Raw genomic sequence first — 20,232 nt, 5'->3', positions numbered from 1 at the left:
CGCACAGAAAACCACCAACAAACAAAACCATAAGAAATAAAACCGTAATACACTATGTTAAATGTGATCATAGGCTTTAATTGTCAGATAGTTAAGAACTTTGAATAGGGTTTTTTGGTTTGTGTTTTCTTCTCCCGCAAAGGGGAAAAAAATCGATCTTTCTTTGCATCATATGCTGTAAGTCTAGCAGGTTATAAAGATTCTGTCTTTTGAATCTATGAAACCTACTGTATTGTTCTGAGCTTGTATGTGGCTGAAATATGTACACTCAGGTACTGGGAATAATTTCTCACTGTTCTGAATTTGATTTATGGTACTTCTCTCTCCAGCAGCGGTTTCTGTGCTGGAAACGGAAGTGTAACTTGGGTTTATATATAAACATCACCATGTGCACAGACTTTCCTATGACATTTCAGGTGTCATGAACAACAGTCTTACTATTGTGAATTTGAATTGACCAGAGGCAAAAGAGTGTATGGCCACCTACAGGATAACATATTATGCAATATCTGTCCATCACTGTGATGTTTGTGCCTCACAGACTCAGGTGTATCTGCGTCAGCAGAGATGTGCCCTCTGTCACACAAAATATGTTTTTATTTCTGTTACATAACTACTAGGTCTCAGTCTCCCACCTGAATTCTCCACTTATGAATATAAAGCAGATTTCCTTAGAAGTTTTTCCACAAAAAAAGGGTAGTGTATATATAGGCCAATGCACTTTGGCAACGCTTATCCTGCAAATTCGCACAATGGGTTCTCCTGGTTTTCTGTTCTGTATGTGTGAATTCTGTTATCTCAGATGTGCTGAGATACAAAAAAAAGTAATTATACTTTCAAGTATCTTTTTTGCCTGTTGATCTGTATCCATTTGTTCTCTTGGTGTATATCTATCAACAAATGCTTTCTTCCAAGGGCTGCTGGTTTGTTGCATAGTGTTTACCACAGTGAGACACTAATTTGTGTTCTTTGTTCCTAGTCAACATGGTGGTAAAATTTTATTACTGGCAATTAAAGAAGCAGAAGGATTTCTTATTCCTTTGACTTGGTGTTTTCATTAAGAATGTGTGTGAAGTTATAATGAATATATTTGTACATGACAACACCTTGGGAGGACTGTTGGATGCTTGGGAAGATGGTATTTGAATGTAACATCTTCATGACTCCTGGGGAGAAATGACCTCAGAAGTAAACATACAAAATTGTGTGAAGATAAATTGAAAGTGCTGCAAGTAAAGGAAAACACACACATAGATAAAAATATATAAGTGATTAGGCAGTGCAGCATTTAGAAGCATATAGGGAGTTTCAGGAGACAAGAGTCTATAGAAAAACAAGAATTATTTTGCTGTTGCAGGATAGTCAAATCTGTTGGTGTTTATGGAAGAGTTATGGGGCAGTTGGGCTTCATCTGGCACTGATGGGAATGGGGCCTCATAAAATCCCCATGTTGGCAGTGCAGTGAAGAGATGCAGGCAACTTGTAGAGGAATGTGTTTGGAATATGAAGAACTTATAGCAAACCATATTAATGGTATCTTGGAAATAAGGAGGGGTTAGACCTGGATGGAATAGAAAATAGGGGAGAGATTAAGGTTTTAAGATGTTTTCATTCAAATAAAGTTAATGATTTAAAACAGAGATCTGCACAGTACCTTCTTGATATAGGACAAGACTGGAGCTGCAAAAACAGTGTCATACAGTACATTTAAATTCTGGCTATATGAAAACACTGAGATATAATAATGAAAACAAAATTCTCTAAAAATCTGCCATTACTACCACTTATGACTATTTTTAGTTCCAACAATATCTCAAAATATTGAAATAAAAGAACAGCTCCTTGAGCAGTTTGGTAACTGGATGGTTTTCTGGATCACCAGGTGTCTGCCAGCCTGGGCTTCAGTTTCTGTCAATCTTGCCTGTTGTAGAGAGTTCTTATTAATAAAAATAAATACCTCTTAGATATTACTATTCCTAAATTTGAAATTTAACATGGTGATATGAATAATGTTTTTTTCACCTAGACTATTTTTACACTGCCTGATTAATAATTGGTAAGGACTCTTCCATCTTTGAAATTTCACCTTAGAGAAAAAAATTTATTTTCCCTATCCCCGAGAGTGCATATATGGGATTGTATGATTGATAACACCTTACACTGTTATTTGTTTGTTGCTTCTCATATCTTTAGTGAGGATGGGTGTTGACAGCATACAGTTTGTGTTCAGTAAGATGCTAACATGGGATCTGTATTCATTTTCCTTTGGACAGATAACTAATGTTGAGAAAGTATGGGTAATCAGTTTTCTAGTTAATGAAGAATATCTATGCAAGTGGATGGTAATTAGTGGTATTGCAATGTGACAAAGGTTGTAAAAATAGTTTCCTAACATCCCTTTTTGGACAGGTGAGTATTTGGCCTAGCATTTGAAACTTAATAGCTGCTAACATAATAACTTAATACTCCTCACTGTTATGAAACTCAAGGGTTTTTTAGGTACCTTAATTGTGGATTTCAGAGCTTGATTTAAGGTTAATTTTCTTTTCTGCCTTAAAAGCTTCTGTGTGGATTTTTTTCACCATAGAATTTAACTTGCTTAAAGAAAAAACCCCAAAACCAAACTATAAACGTGTAGCATGTCAAATCTGATTTATGCGGTAGATCCTATTACAGAAATACAGTATTGGGCTAATGAAAAGCTAAATATTGTACCACTATCCATATTAATAGGAGAGAAGAAAAGCTGCTTATCAGCATGTTCTGTCTTAGCTTAAAGAATGAAGAGACACACTGAATAATGATTCGTGTAACTAGTTTTCTATTAACTAATTTTTTAGCTGTCAGTCATTGGAAAGGTCTTATTATCTCATATGCTGGATGTTTGTGATTTATTCTAACAAAATGGAAGCAAGTTTTATAGGAGGTAAAGGATGTTTGTAGATACAGCTTCAGCCTTTTGAAAGACAGACAACTCAGGAAATGGAAAAACATAACAAATTATTTATATTTTCATGGATTTATTTTCCATAATACTGATTAAAGGCATGGTTTTGACCATGGTCTTCTCTCTTTAGAAAAAGGCAGTACCAAATATTCCCTGCTGTTGGGCTTCCAGGGGAATGTGCTAGATAGATGATCATTAAAGTTTCTTTCCAATACAAACCATTCTATGATTCTATCATAATATTTCTAAAACATGCAAACTCCCAGCCAATTCCTCCAAGCTGATATACTGGGCATGATATTCTGTGTTATGGATTGTTCCTTTGGGTAGTTTGAGTCAGCTGCCTCACTGTTGTCCCTCCCAGTTTTTTGCATTAGGAGTTTGAAAAGTCCTTGACTTAAGGTGAGCACTCTTTAGCAACAGCAACATCAGTGTGTTTTCAGCATTATTCTCATAGTAAATGCAAAAAACCCAGCACTCTACCTGCTGCTAGGAAGCAAATTTACTCTATCCTAGCTGTAACCAGGACAGGTATGAGCCTTTATTAAAAAACAAAAAACCCCAACAAGACAGATTATTTCACAGTTCTGATTTGGGTAGCTCTCCAGCAACTGGTAAAAATGGCTTGGGAAGAATTTATTGAATTTATTGCTACCAGATTCACCATTCATTTAGAAAAGTTTTTTTAGCTATCTTTTACTGATACAAATATATAATCCTGACGTGCCTCAAGGTCTTAATTCTCTTTACCAACAACTACAGGTTGTTTTACTCAACTGAGCGATGCAACTGCTTTTAGACCTGTACCCTAAACTAAAGAAAAAAGGCCATAAATCTTTTAAGAGAGAAATTTTTCTTTATCTTTTATATCTTTTATTTAGGATTCCATGACTAGTGCAAGTCCTCTAAATTTTGAAAGCGCTCACTGCAATTTATTTGTTACTAAAATCTAATTAATTGTGGGCAAAGAAAATGGAAGGTCTTGTTTGCCAGACACCTTGTCTGTGGTGAGGTTCACTTTGGAACAAACTGTTTAAATAGAAGGGGTTTGCATAGTCTGAATGAACTTTGAGAAGACATTCAAATGTCACATTTCTCTGCGTCTTGTCACAGTGCTCATCTACAGAGGCTTATCTTCTGCTAGCTGTTTACTCAGAAAAGAGTGTTAGAACCGGTATTTTAACAGTCTTTTTCTTGGGGATTTTCTGACATTGGTGTGTCCTTGTTTCACAGAGCTTGTCTTCACTGAATGGAATTAATGAGTTTTATCATAGGCTATGCATTGTAAACATCTAAGGATGATTACCTGCAAAGCTAGTTATTAGGAGTTTGCTTCTCTGTCTGCATTTGGTTGATCTGGAGTAGTCTGAATGATCATAATATTGTTTGTACTATAAGCTACAAAACACCACTAGTGTCACATATGTGTCACACTCAATGTATGGCATACATTTGTGTATCATATAGTGTGTTTAGAACCGGGGGTTTTGTGTTTTCATTGCTAAACCCTTTGTGGCCAGGGGACTTGCCTGTAATCACGTGGTCCTCACTGAGACTGTCAGGATTTCAGGTATGGACTGAATCGTTTCACCAAGTCTGGAGAAACAGCAGTAACATATTCCTTCTCAAGGTGTTAGTACCTACTAGAAAATTTGCTGCCTATCTTAGTTTTGGTTTAGAAGTCAACCTGTTGAACAGAGTTAGTATATTTGTGATTTTCTAATGGACTTTAGGAAGAAAAATGGTAGAAGTACAATCTCAGCCTAGAAAGTGACAGCTGCTTTTATGAGCTGCTGGACCAGGGCAAGAATAACAGATTAGCAGTAGGAAAAGTGGAGAAATAGTGATTTCTGTAACCTAAAATTTAGTACACCTGGGAATGCTAAGACATGAAACCTGAATACATGAAACCTGAATACAAGTAAAGAAATTGTACATCAGTTTTTGATTCTGGCATGTAGGAAGTATGGCTTAATTATGTTTCCCCCTCTCAAAAACTCTCAAAGAGGGAAATCTATTTTAAAGATTCTCATACATTCATACATGGCTTCTTTTTTTTTTTTTTTTTTTTTAATTTCTCTAAGTGTGCCATAGGAGACATTAGACTATTTTTAAGAATTTTGATTACAGATGGATTTTGAGAATGGTTTCACATGAATTTTATTTATGAGAACTTGTGGGTTTATATGCTTGTGTGTGCTTAGAGTTCTATTTTTTAACGTGATTAGACTGATTGATATAAATTTATGTCTATCATTGCAATTTTCCCTCGTGTGCTTCCTAGAAACTAAAGTGACATGGAATATGATACTTTTGCCAGGATATTGCAGTAAAAGTTGCTGTGGGGACTGAGGGGACAGATTGTCATCTCTAATATTACCCCTATTCCACTCATGACCTTACAATTCTTTTGGAGGATATTGTTTGCTTTAATACTTTGATAGTGACCTAAAAAGCTGTATGTATTCCTGATGGAAAAGGAAGTAAATAATTTAAAAAGTTTTCTGCTTTTCCTCTTTTTAAGTAAAGAAATTGAAATAAAAGAAAAAGGGAGTGCTTCATATTATCTTAAGTATTCCTAGGAATTAAAACAGTTTTGGTGTTGGACACAAGGGATGCATAAGAGAAGCTTACAAACATCACAAACATGCCCTGTTCAGTTGATTGTTGTGTTGAAAAATATTATGGATTTTAGGACATTTTGCTCTATTCCCTGAGACTGCAAGGTTGTTTTATCGTGAAAGTAAACACCATAAAAACCACAGACCAGTAGAATTTTTTAAAACAATGCATTTATATAAAGAAATTTAAAGGAAAAATATTTAACTTTAAGACTTTCATTTCCTGTGGGATCAAGTGGATAAGGTATTTGTGGAGGGCTCCCAAAAAGGATTACTCCATGTCCAGAAAGCATTCAGTGATGTGTTATACCCCTGGGGGAAGAGCTCTTTCCATATGTATCCCACCCTCCAAGTTTATGTCACCTTTATGACAGATATCTGTACAATATCATTGGGATTTTTTTTTCCTTAAAAACATAGCCAGTTATTCAAGTGGACTTTTCCTTGTGTCCAAACTGGAGCACAGTGTTTTGCAAATTGTGAATTTCTTCTTGCTCTGTCAAGCTGACTGGTTTCCATGACTTAATGTTTTTGAGTGTACACTGGAGCTGAGTCTCACTTCATTTATAAAAGTGATAGGCATGGTAATGACTTATTACAAAATAAATCTTGATTGAATAGTTTTAACCATAAGCACAATAAAGTGTTCTCCTGTGTATTTGGCTGACAGGCTGTTGGTCCTTGTGCAGTTACAATTACCAAGATAACCATAATACAAAAAATGTTCCATTTGTGGGGAATTGTGTGAGTTGAACTTACTGAAAGGATGCAATTTTAAGAGAAAATTAAAACAGTATATTTACCATAAAACGATTGAGATTCATGAAGTAGATAAGAAATATTTTTTGTGTGACTGTTGGCAAGACAGAGATGAGAAAACAGATTTAGAGGAGGAGGTAGATATTCCTTGGAAGATCAATGAAAAGGGGTTTGATGACACATGCTGGTTTAGGGCTCTTATGTCTGAGTGATGGGGGTGGGAATAATGTTTATCAAGCACAAGGTGAGTGGGTTGTCTGCTTTTGCACAGAAAAGCATTGGTTTTGTTGGCATTGCCATAGCATGTGTAGTTCCATGTGCTATTTGTATGGACTTTGACTTCTGGGCTTCACAAATTTTCTGTCTAGGTGTTATTCTAGCATCGTTTTGATTTCTCTATCATGACAGATTGTAACCTATCCTGTGTAAGTTACAGTTGCTACTGGGCAACTTTCTCTATTTAGCAGATTCCTATTAGCTTCCTGATTGCTTATTAAGTACTTTTTCAACAGTTTCTTCCTGATTTTTTATTCTCAGATTGCAGTTACAATCTAGTATGTTAAGATAATCTCAGTTTTTGAAAATAGTAACATTGGTCCTTATGCTTATATAATTTACAAACTGCCATATTTTTGATTCTTTCATATAAACTTCACATTCCCTTTCCTGCTTTTTACGTTAAGTGCACAACTCACAGTTGGTTTCACAGTCCTTACTGCCTGGCTTTAACACTGTTTAATGCTCTTCAGCTGCCTGGGCCATATAGAAGCGTTATTGTCTGTCAGGACTATTCACCCCATCCAGCCCTTCTTTCAGGCAGTCCTTTGCTCTTGGTATTCAGTAATGAGAACAGCCAAAGGGTATGATTTTGATTCTAATTAACTGTGCTGTAGAGCGTGTCTACCACAATCATTCTGGATGACTCTTAACAAGTCCTGCTAAAAGTGTGATTCCTCACAAGCAACAATATCAGCTCCCCAGCTTTCATATATAATAGTCTGCTACTTTTTCTGAAAATAATTTCTGACTGTGTATGTACGCAAATCAGCTCTACCATGTGTGCACAGTGATTTCAGTGCACTGAAGATATGTCAATCCTGTTAAAACTCTTCTATACAGGAAATGTGCATGGGAAGTGTGGTGGAACCACTCTCTGATCAGGAAATCTGATGGCTGAAATAAGGGGCATCTGCTACCATGCTTAGATACAATAGAAGCAGATTTAAAAATTTATTTATGTGTAGCATTCCCATTGTTAGCTGAGAGAGATAATTACTAGTTTTAAGAAACGATTCATATGAAATTTAAAAATCTATGGGCGGGAATAACAACATGATTTTGTTGTGTCTGGAGTTATTTCAGCTTTTTACAATTTTCTTCTCTTTGCCTAATAGCTTGCTCAAATAAATATTCTCTGGGTAGCTCTCATGTTGCAGTTTGGAAAATCAGATAATATAGTGGAAAAGGAAGAAAAAAATGCATTCAGTTTGAAGGCAGAACTGAAAAATAATGAAAAGGAAAAGATCGTTTCAGGATCAGCCAAAACTGTTGTGCCCTAACACCTGAATTGAGACACGTTGTGTCAATTCATTCTCAAAAATATCTTTAACTGCTCAGTTTAACTATTTTTCCTTTTAAATTGGGTAATTTTCAAAAAAGTTATGTTTTGAATGAAATACATTATTTAAAAACTCAAAAAAATTCTTAATGCAAAATAGTATGGTGTCTGACAGTTTTTTGTAAAGAAGACATTAATCAGTATTTGAAATGTTCATTTTTATCTCAAAATATTAATTGAGTTTTGAATTGCATACTTATAAATTGAATTCAGATTAATCTTTTTTCTCCAAGACTTTTTTTTAAATAGATATTCTGCTTATCAGCAAATCTCTAGCATACAGGGTGATAATGAGAATCAAAAAAAGGAGGTTAGGAAGGGAATCTCTGCTGTGGAGTGTGCTAAAAACCCCCAATTTTTCATGTCAGAATTTCTTTACAAATCAAGTGGAAGACAGAGGAATCACATCTATGAAAATTACTTTTAACAGCAGTGAACAGGTACCTCACAGTGGTTTAAATTGCTAGAATGTGTAACACATTGTTTTCTGACATTTCAGATTATCCTGCCGTTAGCCAGGCTGTGCCTACCATAGGTTATCTTAATGCTGCCAACCTAGTACCTATAACTGTCATTAAATTAATAGGAAAACTCTTATTTATTTACAGCTGGTGTTAAAAATTGCTGCAGCTTGTGCTGTACATGCTTACTGAGTGATTTCATTTGCACATTAACACCCCTTCCAGCCCAATAAAAGGAATTAAGTTTTCTGTATGGACCTTTTGTGTATTAATGACAGAAGTTAATATATTCAATTCTGCAATTATCTTACTTCTAAAAGTCATCCTCTTTGTCCTTATTTTCTTTTTGCTGTTTCTCTTTTTTGCTTCATCTTTGCTCAAGACTAACTTTGTACCCATAGGTTGAATTTACAACTCAGAGAATTGTCTCCTAAAAGTCCTAAAATTGTCATTCTTTTTTGCCTCTTCTAGGTACAGACTTTCCTATGGCATTTCTCACTGGACTATATCATATCTTATTAAGAACAAAAAGGAGTCAGGGATTCAGAATTCTTGAGCATCATAACTTTTGTTGTATACAACTGGAGCTGCTTTGTACCCTCATGCCAAAGCTTTAAAAATTTATGTTTATACATGTTGCAAAGCGTTGTGCACTCAATCCACAGCATAGACAGAAGCATAATCAAAAGTATTTGATATGTCCTTACATTTCTTTCTGCAAAGCTTCCTTTCCTTACATAAATTTACAAAAAGTGTAAAAAGGTCTTTGCACTTTCCATTAAAAAAGATTGAATTCAGTAAACTGCATAGGAATCCATCTATGCTGGCCACATAGAGGTAGACAATTTTTCAATTACCATTAAATATTTTATTGCCCTTTTAAAGTGCTGAATTTTCAAAAGTTCTGCTGATGTTAATTGAACCACGAAATGCCCTGGCACCTGAAAGAAAGCTATTAATAATTTTCTAATTAATTTTTTTCCTTGTTTCCCCTTCTCTGTGTTTTCTGAGGTTTGCATTATTACCTGATAACTCCAAAATGTGGATGTATGTATGACAAACAAGCCAATACCATTTGTCTTTACTGGTTGGAAGGGGATTAAGCTACAAAAGCCTTTCACTTGGCTCTGGGGAATCTGAAATGAGTTTGCTTTTTCTGGGGCTGAAGCTAGAAGCAAAAGAATACAAAATGCTCAAGAGAGAAAATAGATGCTGAAATGATGGTGCTGAGCCGGAATAGTTAAGTACTTCCCAACAGCTCCACAAAACTTCATTTCTGTCCACTTTGTGATGCACTGTTGATGATAAAGTAACACACGGCTTTGAGAATTATGTTCTTGACTCTTTCATCATTGTTGTACTCCCAGGATGGACTTTCACAGGACCATTTTAGGATCTGCCTTGAGAGCTGGGAAGGCAATGTGAAACATGCAGTGGAGGCTGCAGTCAAGCAAACTTGTCTTATTGCCTTGAATGGCTGCTTTCACTCAGGGTAAAATGAGGAGTCACGAGACCTGAGCAGGATTATAATGGGTCTAAGCCATCTTGTAAACATGGTGACTTATTTGAGTGCCTTTCCTGAGTCTTTGTTCATGTTGTGCTATTTACCTTTACCTAGAGTCCTGTGATTTATGCATTGCTCTTGCCTTATCCTTCAAGAATTTCACCAAAAAACTGAAAATAAGAAAGTGTTACAGATAATAATGCTGTTCTAGTTATAAATGAAACTACTTGAGGAAAAAACTACCACTCAACAGAAGTAACTGTATAGATGTGAATTTTACTCATTTTTGCAAGAAAGCAAAGACAGTTTGATATTTTGAGATAGGAAGGACAATAAACCACCAATTTAAATGTGGTGCGGGCTTCCTATAGTATAAATCATGAGCAAGATGTGCAAAACATCTGCTGTGCAAAGGAGACAGAAGATGCAGAGTTCAGATAATATTATTGATATTTAATAAACTGATAAAACCAGAGTTACAGTTGGATTTTTAGCTACTTTCTCTTTAAATAGTGAGATCCACTGTGGTGGGCAAACCTTGACTGGATGCCATGTGCCCACCAAGCCGCCCTATTGCTCTCATTCCTCATCTGGATAGGGGAGAGAATATAAGCCAAAACAAATCCTAAGTTGAGTTAAGGCAGTTTACTAAAGCAAAAGTGAAAGACTATGTGCATGCACAAGCAAAGCCAAAAAAAAGAACCCAAATATTTTATTCTCTATTTGCAATCAGCAAGCAGTGTCTGTCCACTTCCCGGGAAGCACATGTAGTGGTTCCTCTGGAAGGCAAATAAACTGATAAATGCCCCCTCTTCTTCCTTCTTTTCTTAGCTTTTTTTGAGCTGACACCATATGCTATGGAATCTCCTGGTCAATTTGGCTCAGCTGTCCTCGTTTTGTCTCCTCCCAAGACCTTGCTCAGCCCCAGCCTCCTGATGGGGGGCAGAGTGTTGGAGAACAGCACTGATGCTGAGCCAGCGCTGCCCAGAAATAGTCAAAACAGTGGGGTGTTACCAACGCCCTTCCAGCTACCAAGGCACAGCACAACACTGTGGGGTCTGATATGGGGAAAATGGACTCCTCAGCCAGGCTCAGTATATCCAGGAACAGCTCTAATGGGAGGTGGTCAGTCTGATTAGCTTTCTAATTTGATTGTGTAATGATGGAGTGTTTAAAAGACGAATGACTGAAAACCATAATTTATGTTGAGTTACATTTTTATTTTTACTTATAAAAGTAGCTTAGCAAAAAAAATTCTTTGCATCTGGATCAGAGTTTCAGTTTCTAAACTCATTAATAGATGTGCTGCTTATCAGCAAATCTCTATCTTATAGCATAATTAAGATTAAAGGAAATGCCATAATCACAAGACTGTAGCAGGGTTTAAGCTACTTGACCATTGGGGTCAAAAGCTAAAGTTGCATTTGGTGTGCAAGTTACATGGCTATGTATTTATAGTCAGCAAGTGGGCAGAAAGAAATAATTTAACAGTGCCACCTCTTACAGCTCAGTGCTTACTTGAGTAATTGAGGGGTGATGTAACCTCAAAAAGTTTAAAAAACAAATTGAAACTGAACATTTTGATTATGTAGAGTCCAGTCTCTTGTATTAGAGATGAAATAATGGCATACAGTAATTTTTATCAGATACAGGAAATCTTCTACTACAAGCGCTACTACTGCTACTACCATCTTTAAAGTATTTTCTTATATGAAATAGCTAATCTGTCTTCCATATATGTCTAAAGGGGCCAAATTCATAGCCCCTTTACAAAACAGCCCATTACAAAATTGGTTTGTCCTTGGCATGAAGATTTTATACTACAAATGTTATTGCTTGTGATGAAAAACAGAGAAAGTACTGATTGCTGTTGTGCTGTCCATTATATATAAGCATACTCTTGTCTGCTATCATAGACTCATAGAATGGCCTGGGTTGGAAGTGACCTTAAAGATCATCTAGTTCCAACCCATCTGCCATGGGCAGGGACACCTTCCACTAGAACAGGTTGCTCAGATCTATATCCAGCCTGGCCGTGAACACTCACAGGGATGTAGGGAATGTTTCTGATGCGTATTCTCCAAAAGGGAGGACAACATGGGAAAAATTATCAATAGGCACAGGTAGAAAAGTGATAAATTTGGTCAGTTCTAGTAGGGAGACAGCCTCTTCATGGCACATGAAACCAGAGAGGAAAGATGATGAACATTAACCATGTGGCCATATGTGCTACTGGTTATATGGCAAATCACTGGCCTCATGTCTGCATAACAGTTGTGTTTTCATAATGTCTGCTTCCAGCTTTAGAAAGAGGTCTGGTAATCTGAAGGGCCCAGAGGAGAGACTTCAGGTAATGTGGGGAAAGAAAATTAACTTTAGTTGTGTTTACCTCACTTTGTTAGTCATCCTTTCACACATTATGCAGACTGGCCAAGATTTAATCTTGGAGAGAAGTCAAATTTGAAATAGAGGTAGGCAACGGTTTTTACTTATGGATAAAGTGTCTACAAATATCATAGTGAACACTGTGTAGGTGAATGACAACTTGCTGAAGAAACAGAATACTATGAAAGGAGAACATGAATTCTGAATCAATAGGGCTAAAAGAAAGAAGGATGCAAGAGTTTGGACAAAAAAGCTTTAAGGGGCTGGCAGACCAAGCAGGATGAGGTTATCTCTTAATCATTCTAAGATTTTAGCAGGAAAAGATTGCCCAGAAACATAGCTGAAAAAATTCCTTTATCTATGCCACAATGAGATATTTTGTGCTGACCTGGGAAAGAACTGGTACCCAGGTCAGTGGTAAATGGAGTCCTTGGGCTCACTGCTGAAATCACCAGTGGGGAATGTATTTGCATGTTATGAAATGGTCTAAAGGCCATCATTCACCTCTTAGACAGTCTTTAGTAATTGCAATGTCTTTAATAAGTAATATAAATCTTGAATAGTTCCTGCTAGAAGGCAGGCTTGACTTCAAATCTATTTAAAAAGGTATATATTAGAGAGTAAAAATTTGTAAGCTGTCCAAAAGCCTGAAGCACGATATGTTTATCTCTTTGCTTCTGACATATCTAAATATCTCCTCTGGATCTTTGGCACTGAAAAAGCCCCAGCGATTTAGATAAAAGGTTTATGATTTTTTCCCTTCAGATGCTTTTAAGAGAATTAAGTACTTGTTGGGATAGTCAAACTTTTTTTGAGGCTTTCAGAACATATCAGTAAAGAAATAATGACAAAAAAAGGAGATTGTTTGATAGATATTGTAGAGCATTTAAAGATGTTTGGTTCTGTTCCTGCACACATAACTAGAACTTTCTCAACGTTCATCAGGGAAGAACGTTTGAGGAACAGTTTGAATATTTCTGCACAATTTGACTCCAAGGGATAGAGCTTCAAGGAAAATTTTAAGGTACATTGGCAGAGCTCAAGGGAAAGAGTTTGACCCTGTCATAGCCTCAGCAGTGTTTTCTCATGAAAAATTCATTCACCATTCCTAACACTTTGTCACTGAGAGAGAATGTATTTAATGAAAAAAGTATAAACTTTTCTACACATCCAGAAAGTAGAATAAATATAGTGTAAAGTGCAGTAGAAATACATTATCCTATAAAAACTTTGTACTTGAAATAGCTTTGTTTTTCTGATGCTGCTGGTCCTCTAAAGTTTTTTTCTTTTTCTTAAATATATAACTAATGCAAAACCATCTCCAAGAATAATTGCACTTTTTGGCCTGAAATTCTCACATCAAAGGTTTTCTTCTACTGAAATATAGGGGGTATATCAACCATATCTGCTAGCCTGGGTTTTGAAGAGTTTATTTTGATTGAAGCACTCTCTGGTCATTTTCAAAAGTATTTTGTTTTTCACACAGGAAAGCCCCAAGCTGATTTTTCAACTTGATGGGGAATTCCTACTGGCTTTTTGGATGGAGGGGATAATACACAGTTTAGACAATTGGAATAGACCTGCAGAAAGCTTATGTGCTCATAAGCAAGACCTTTTAAACTCTGTCTGGCAAATTCATTGCTATTAATTTTACCTGGTTTTAATATAGCAAGGTTGGTACTTTAGTTTGGCAAGTATTTGCTATTTGCTAAAACTATCACCTGGACTTGTTGAGAAGAATTTGCTTTCTGTTTGTGAGCATTGCCATAGAGATGTGTGGCTACATAAGACGTCAGTATACAACAATTTATACAGACTTAGTTCAGTGCAAAACTGGATGAAACTTACCCATGGGAATAAGGAGGCTTAGAAATTCTAGAAGAAATCTCTGTAGACCCTTTCTAAAATTAGGTGTAAATAGGATGAGGGAACATAGAGCTGTTAAAAAGAAGAGAAAGCGGAAAAGCAATATTTTTCAACCTGTTCAAAAAATTGTAAAATATTTCTTATGCCAAGTGTGCTGTTAGTACTGACTCGTGTTGACAGCCATTGATAGATCAGAATTTGTAGATGCCTACAGGGTCAATTGTTGTTATATTAACATTTGTATGTCAGACTATAATTCTGTGTGACATTTGATACTAAACCTACAAATCCTGATCTAAGGAGCTTATAAACTAGCTTAAATCATTGGGGAGAAATAACATAAAGTGACAACAGTCCAATATTTTGTGTCTCTGCCATGAAAGTTGAAAGACTTTCTTTGCCAGCAAGTGAAGCGTCTGCTCTAATTCTAATAACTGACAGAATTTGGGTATCTGGATTCTAGTTTCGGGTGAGTTCTTTCCCCCAGAAATGAGGAAGACAAGTATCACATACAGAAAGTTAAATTAAAAAGTTGACCTTTTTTTTTTTTCGAGTTGCCTTAATAACTGGAGTTTTTAAACTATTTTGAAATTCTTTAAGTCAAGCAAATCATATTCTCATTGTATGTTCATTAGTGTATTGTCATGACATCTTACATTAAAAACCAGAAGATGCCTAAGTATTTGCTGGTTCAGGAAGATCCTTTGTCAATACCTTCACTCACCCAGTTGAACTCTGCCAGTGCCAACCTGTCCTGCAATGGAGTGTGGGGATCACAGCCTATGGAGAGGTTTCCTGAGCTGGGAAACCCTCATGGAGTGCCAAGCCTGGCTGAAGCTGAGGCTGCCCAGGGTTAGTGGCTGCGTTACCATCCCTGGAAGTGCTTACCAACCTCAGTGTTTCTGTGATTCTATGATAATCTGTCCTGAATAGTACTCATGACTTGACGAAAAACAAATTCTATTGGGTAAAGCATTCTGGAAGCTACTTGGCTATAGCATAGTTATTAAAATGTGGGGTATTTTTCTGAGGAGGTAGAAGGTGAAATGTGAAAACTATTACTAGCTTAGAAGTAAATTAATAATCAAGTAAGCAAATACTACACCCACAGTATGCAGTCTCCACATTGTGATCTTTGAGTAGGTGGAATAAGCATTTTCTAAAGTAATTTCTGTAAATCTTGTAGTTTGATGTCTTATACCTCATTTTCCCAAGTTAAGACTAGTCTAAACTTAATATATGATGCCCTTGACATCAGAAGAGGGTACTGTATCCAAAGAAAAAACTGGTTTTATCGGTTCCTTAAATCTGATTAATTTCAGGAGGGTTCCCTTTAGAGTATCCCAGTTGTGGTCTCCTGTCAGAGACCAAGGAATTGTATAATGATTTCTTTTACCAAGACTACTGTCTATGCTGACGAAGAGGTAGTCTCTAGTCGAGACGGGCAATCCTGTTTGGATTGCTTGGTAGTTCTAGAAGTCTCATTCTGGGAAGAGTTTCCTATCCCTAGCCTGAAAATGCTACTGGCTGATCTGGAACATAATGTTGGAAGTTTGTGAAGAGAAAGGATGAGTTATGGTGTGTCCCTGACAAAAAAATCCTATCCTTCCCTGCTGTATTGTATTGTATAAAGCTAAGAAGAAGCAGGAAGGCATGTACATCTTTCTCTCTCTGTGAACTCTAGACACTACATTTCTCATTTAACTGGCAAAATTGCCAGTGGCTGCCTTCCTGCAGGATGACACCCTGTAAAAGATATATTGGGTAGATGCCCGTGTAAGGAACATGCTTTGGAAGTTTTTGTTCACTCTTTAAAATGTTACTTGGATTTCAGTAGCGATTCATACTCTAAGGAAACATGTCACAGGTGGTAATGGGTGCAGTGTGGTCTTGAAAGAAATACATAGAGGAAAAACCTCCAGTATACTGATAAAGGCTAAAATATGTTTCCCTCAGTAGAAACTGTTTGGATATTGAGAGAATCAGGTCCTGTCGAGTTGCCAGAAATCCTGCTTTCTTAGCAACAGCTTTATATCCATTGAAAATTAATGTAGATGCTAATGCTCCATAGCTTTAAATGAAATGCCGATAAAATATGCAAACAACAGTAATATGATGTTCCATGCCTTTATGTAGCTTTATTTAGAATCCAGTACTGCTTGCGTCAAAAAACAATAAAAATTAAAAGAACTGAGATACATGGGTGTCACTTGAATTAAGTGTTCTGCTTAGAAAGCTTGGAAAGAAAGGAAATGAATGATTAGGAAGCAGGAATTTTGAGAGGACTTAATTAGAATTAGAATAAGTGTGAGGAAAATAACCTAGACTTGTACATACATAAGAAGTATGGAAAGTGAATGCTTATTTCAGTTTGTTCTCATTGTCCATTATAATATATCCAGAGTGTTTAATTTAAAAAGTAATTAAAATAGTTACATAACGGTTTTCTTATTAACATGGATCTGGTTACTGATTGGGGAGGGTGAAAGAAGAAAGCAGAGATAGGTGAGGATGAGGGAAAGCTCATGTTAAAAAGCATTATAGTGTATGAGAGAATGGGCAGTTTCTCCACAGTACTTTCAATTCAGGGAGGTGTGTCAGAATTTGAATGTATGTTTGAACACATTTCTTTCTCTGAAGGAGGAAACTTCCTCTGCTTTCCTCCATTTGGATGTTTGAACTCTGAAACACACATTTCAGTTTTATAAATAAGCTTAAGTATCAAAGCACTGAAAGAACTATGCTTTTGCTTTTGTCTTGTTTCTCAAAGAAAAGCAGGGAGGTAACAGAGTGTGTTTTGAAGAGTGAGGTTAAGTAGCAAATTTGTGTGTTGGCTGTTTTACATTTTATAAGTGGATCCAATATACTCTTGAGTGCTCAAAAGAGTAGCTCATAGAACTACCGAAAGAAAAGAATAGAAAGCCCAGTTAAAGGGAATAACATTCTCCTTTGATCATGAAAGACTGCAGTCTGACCATCATTATTTCTTTCAGCTGTTCTGGTTATCAAGCTGGAAATGGATCTATTGCTTCATTTTGCATCATTTCACAATTCATAATGATAAATGCTTTTTAATGGTCAAAGATGTCAGGCTATAATAATAAAGTGAAAATATAATGAATTTTTCAGTAAGCTTCTAGGTTAGGACTCCTAAGGTAAAGAGAAAACAGAAACCCTATTAAACAAGATATCCCTTCATTCTCTCCATGAAATAAAACTGCCTGCATGCCCTTTTCATTTTACCTTGATTGCAAATTGATTTCCAGACTTTATTTCTATATTATCTCTGATTTTGTGAGCTGAGTTAGTTCTGAATTAAACCACCAGATGTAGGTATGTCTGAATTTCAGCTTCTGGGCAGCATGATTGAACTCTGACCAGCCTAGGCTAAATCCAAAACCTGTGTGAAAGACCTGTTGTTTACTCTGTGGCATGCTTCAGCCTTAGCATACTAATATGCTGACTAAGGAAGCAATTTCCATTGTGATTTTTTATGTGGCTCCCTTTTTCAGAATAGAAAGCTTAGCTCACTATCCAGGGTCACTAAGCAAGGTCCTGACATTCAGATACAAAATCACAGTTTCACAGAGGTGAGCTAATTGTCAAACTTGTTAGAAGTACAAATTCCCACCATTTTACACCAGTCCAGGAAGCTACAATGAATTCCTTGATCACTTGGAATTCCAAATACTTTTACTTAATATCTTCCCTCTTTTTCCCACTCAGTAATTAGATTTCTCTGGCTCTACTAAATTCTTGACTGCCACTTAATTTTCTGGAACTAAATTTTGAAACAGAACAAAGTGAAGCATCCTAACTGCTGCTGTGCTGATCAGTTCGAGATTGAATTGTTGGTTTAAGACTCCTGTATTTTAATTTCCTATAGGCAGATCAAAATATTAGTGCTGGATTTACTCTTACCGTGTTGCTATCTTTCTTTGGGCCTTTTAATCTAAAGAATACTTGATTCTAGAGATTTAGAACTGAAAGCTACAGGATTTTTCTCCCAAGACTAAATTTCCCTTTGGTCAGTAACTTTGCTTTAGATTTTAGTGATTGCTGAATAAGTGCCACTTTGACATCTCTTATTCAAAGTGGATTGATAAACCAAGAGGTATCAATAAATGTGTAATATTTCATACTGCCCAAGCCTTTTCCTGTTAGAATCAAGACCTACTAATGGTGGCAGGTTCCAGGAGAATAACACTATCCTACTGTTCTCTAACTATTGCAATTATGTTTCAGAGCTTCCATTAGTAAAGTCAGAATCAGTATGTGTTGGACTGCCTATACTATCTGAACACTCAAAAGAAGTGTCCTTTTTCAGGAAACTTTTTCAAATAGTAGCTGTTTCATGTCTTGCCTTCAAAAAAGTTACTCTTGTAACTCATGAAGCAAGAGTGAAAAATGTTGTAAAGTATTTGAACCTTGATAGTGTGCCCCAGCCAAACCATTTTTAGTTATTTTACCAGAGCCCTCAGAGTGGGACCAGGCTGGAATTACCCTCACTGGCTTCACCTGGCCTTTCTGCCTTCAGCTGCAGCACATCAGCCCCAAGAGGGTTTTTAAGCTCCAGTCTGAAGGTTTAAGGGGAGAAGCAGGACAGGCTTATATCTGCTTCCTGTCCTTTGCTGTCTTGTTGTTTGGATTTCCTGGACTAACTTGGCTGCTGATCACTGGATGGGTTTTGTTGCTGTCATCATCTTGATGCTGCTTGCCTGGATCAGGAACCCCACCTGTTAGAGCCCTCAGGAATTCATCAAGGACTGAAAGGTAAACTGTGCTAAATTGGGAAAGAATTGGGAAAGGAGAAGCTGAAAATCTAAATACCAAGACAGTAAGGAATAGATAAAAAAGGGCTGTGCTGCCCTAGATTAAAACCAATCATATGATCAGAAAAGTGCATGTGGAGCTCATGGACAAAATAGAGAAACCTATCAATCAATGTGAGATGTCATGCACAGCAGTTGCAAAATGCATAAGTAGTGTATTATGGATAAGTTGTAAAATGTATGAGTGATAAGTATATGTAGTATAAGATAAGCAAGTGAAATGTATAAGTAGATAGAATGCATAAGTAGGCAAAGTGTATAAGTAAGGTATTATGTTAAAGTTGTGAGATGTGTGAACATGGGTATTTTAACCAAAAAGATGTTTCTGTGTAATCATATTGATCCACTGATCAGAAGGCATGAGTTCCCACAGAAAAAAAACAGAATATCAGAGTAGAGCAAATAGAATATATTTATCACTTTTCTTATTTTTAAACCTCTCTGAATAGTGCCTATAGCAAAAATACAACATCCTAGAACCAGATAATAAATGGAAAAAACAAGTGGGCAAGTAAAATTCCAAAAAATACATAGTAGTGACCTCACAAATTCCTGAGTAGATCATTGGCTTTCCAGACTGTTACTTGATTTGTTGCTGTTATTTTTGTCTTTCTAAAAAGTCAAAAGAATTTTACTACTCACCGCTCCTGTGAAATCAGTGGGAGCAGCAGATATTTAGCATCTAGAAAAGTGTCTGTGGTTCTTAGTATTTGAAACTTTGTATTGAAGATGAAATTTCCTTATATTGTGCATTTGGTAATAAAAATGTGGTAGTTACTATAGCCAAAGTATCTTAAATCTTCAGAGGTAAATCACCTACAGAGCTCAAATCACAAAATTGTTCATTTACATTAGTTTTTGATTTTCCCTTTGAAATAATGCATAAATGAACAGATGGCAAACAATCCAAACCCTGACTATTCATGAAGTACTGTCATTTCTGTGCAGTTGATTAGCACAGAAGAAATAATCTGCTGTTCCTGTGATGGGACATCTTAATATCAGGCTTGATCAGAAAGATTCATTAAACAGGAAAAGTAGCAAAAGGAGTTTCTGTTGATACTGACTGTTGATATGAAACGTACTGCCTAATGGATATAGTAAAGAATTTGCATTCTGTTCTTGAATTTGCCACTGAGTTACTTTGGACAAGTGACTCAATCAGTCATTCTTGATTTCCCCATCTGTGAAATGTGAAATTCTTCTCCAGGGTAGCATAAAATCTGACGAATACTTTTA

Source organism: Coloeus monedula (genome assembly GCF_965178545.1).
Source record: "Coloeus monedula genome assembly, chromosome: 6".
NCBI lineage: Eukaryota > Metazoa > Chordata > Aves > Passeriformes > Corvidae > Coloeus > Coloeus monedula.
The sequence above is the reverse complement of the archived record's forward strand: the minus strand, read 5'-3'. Positions refer to the sequence as shown.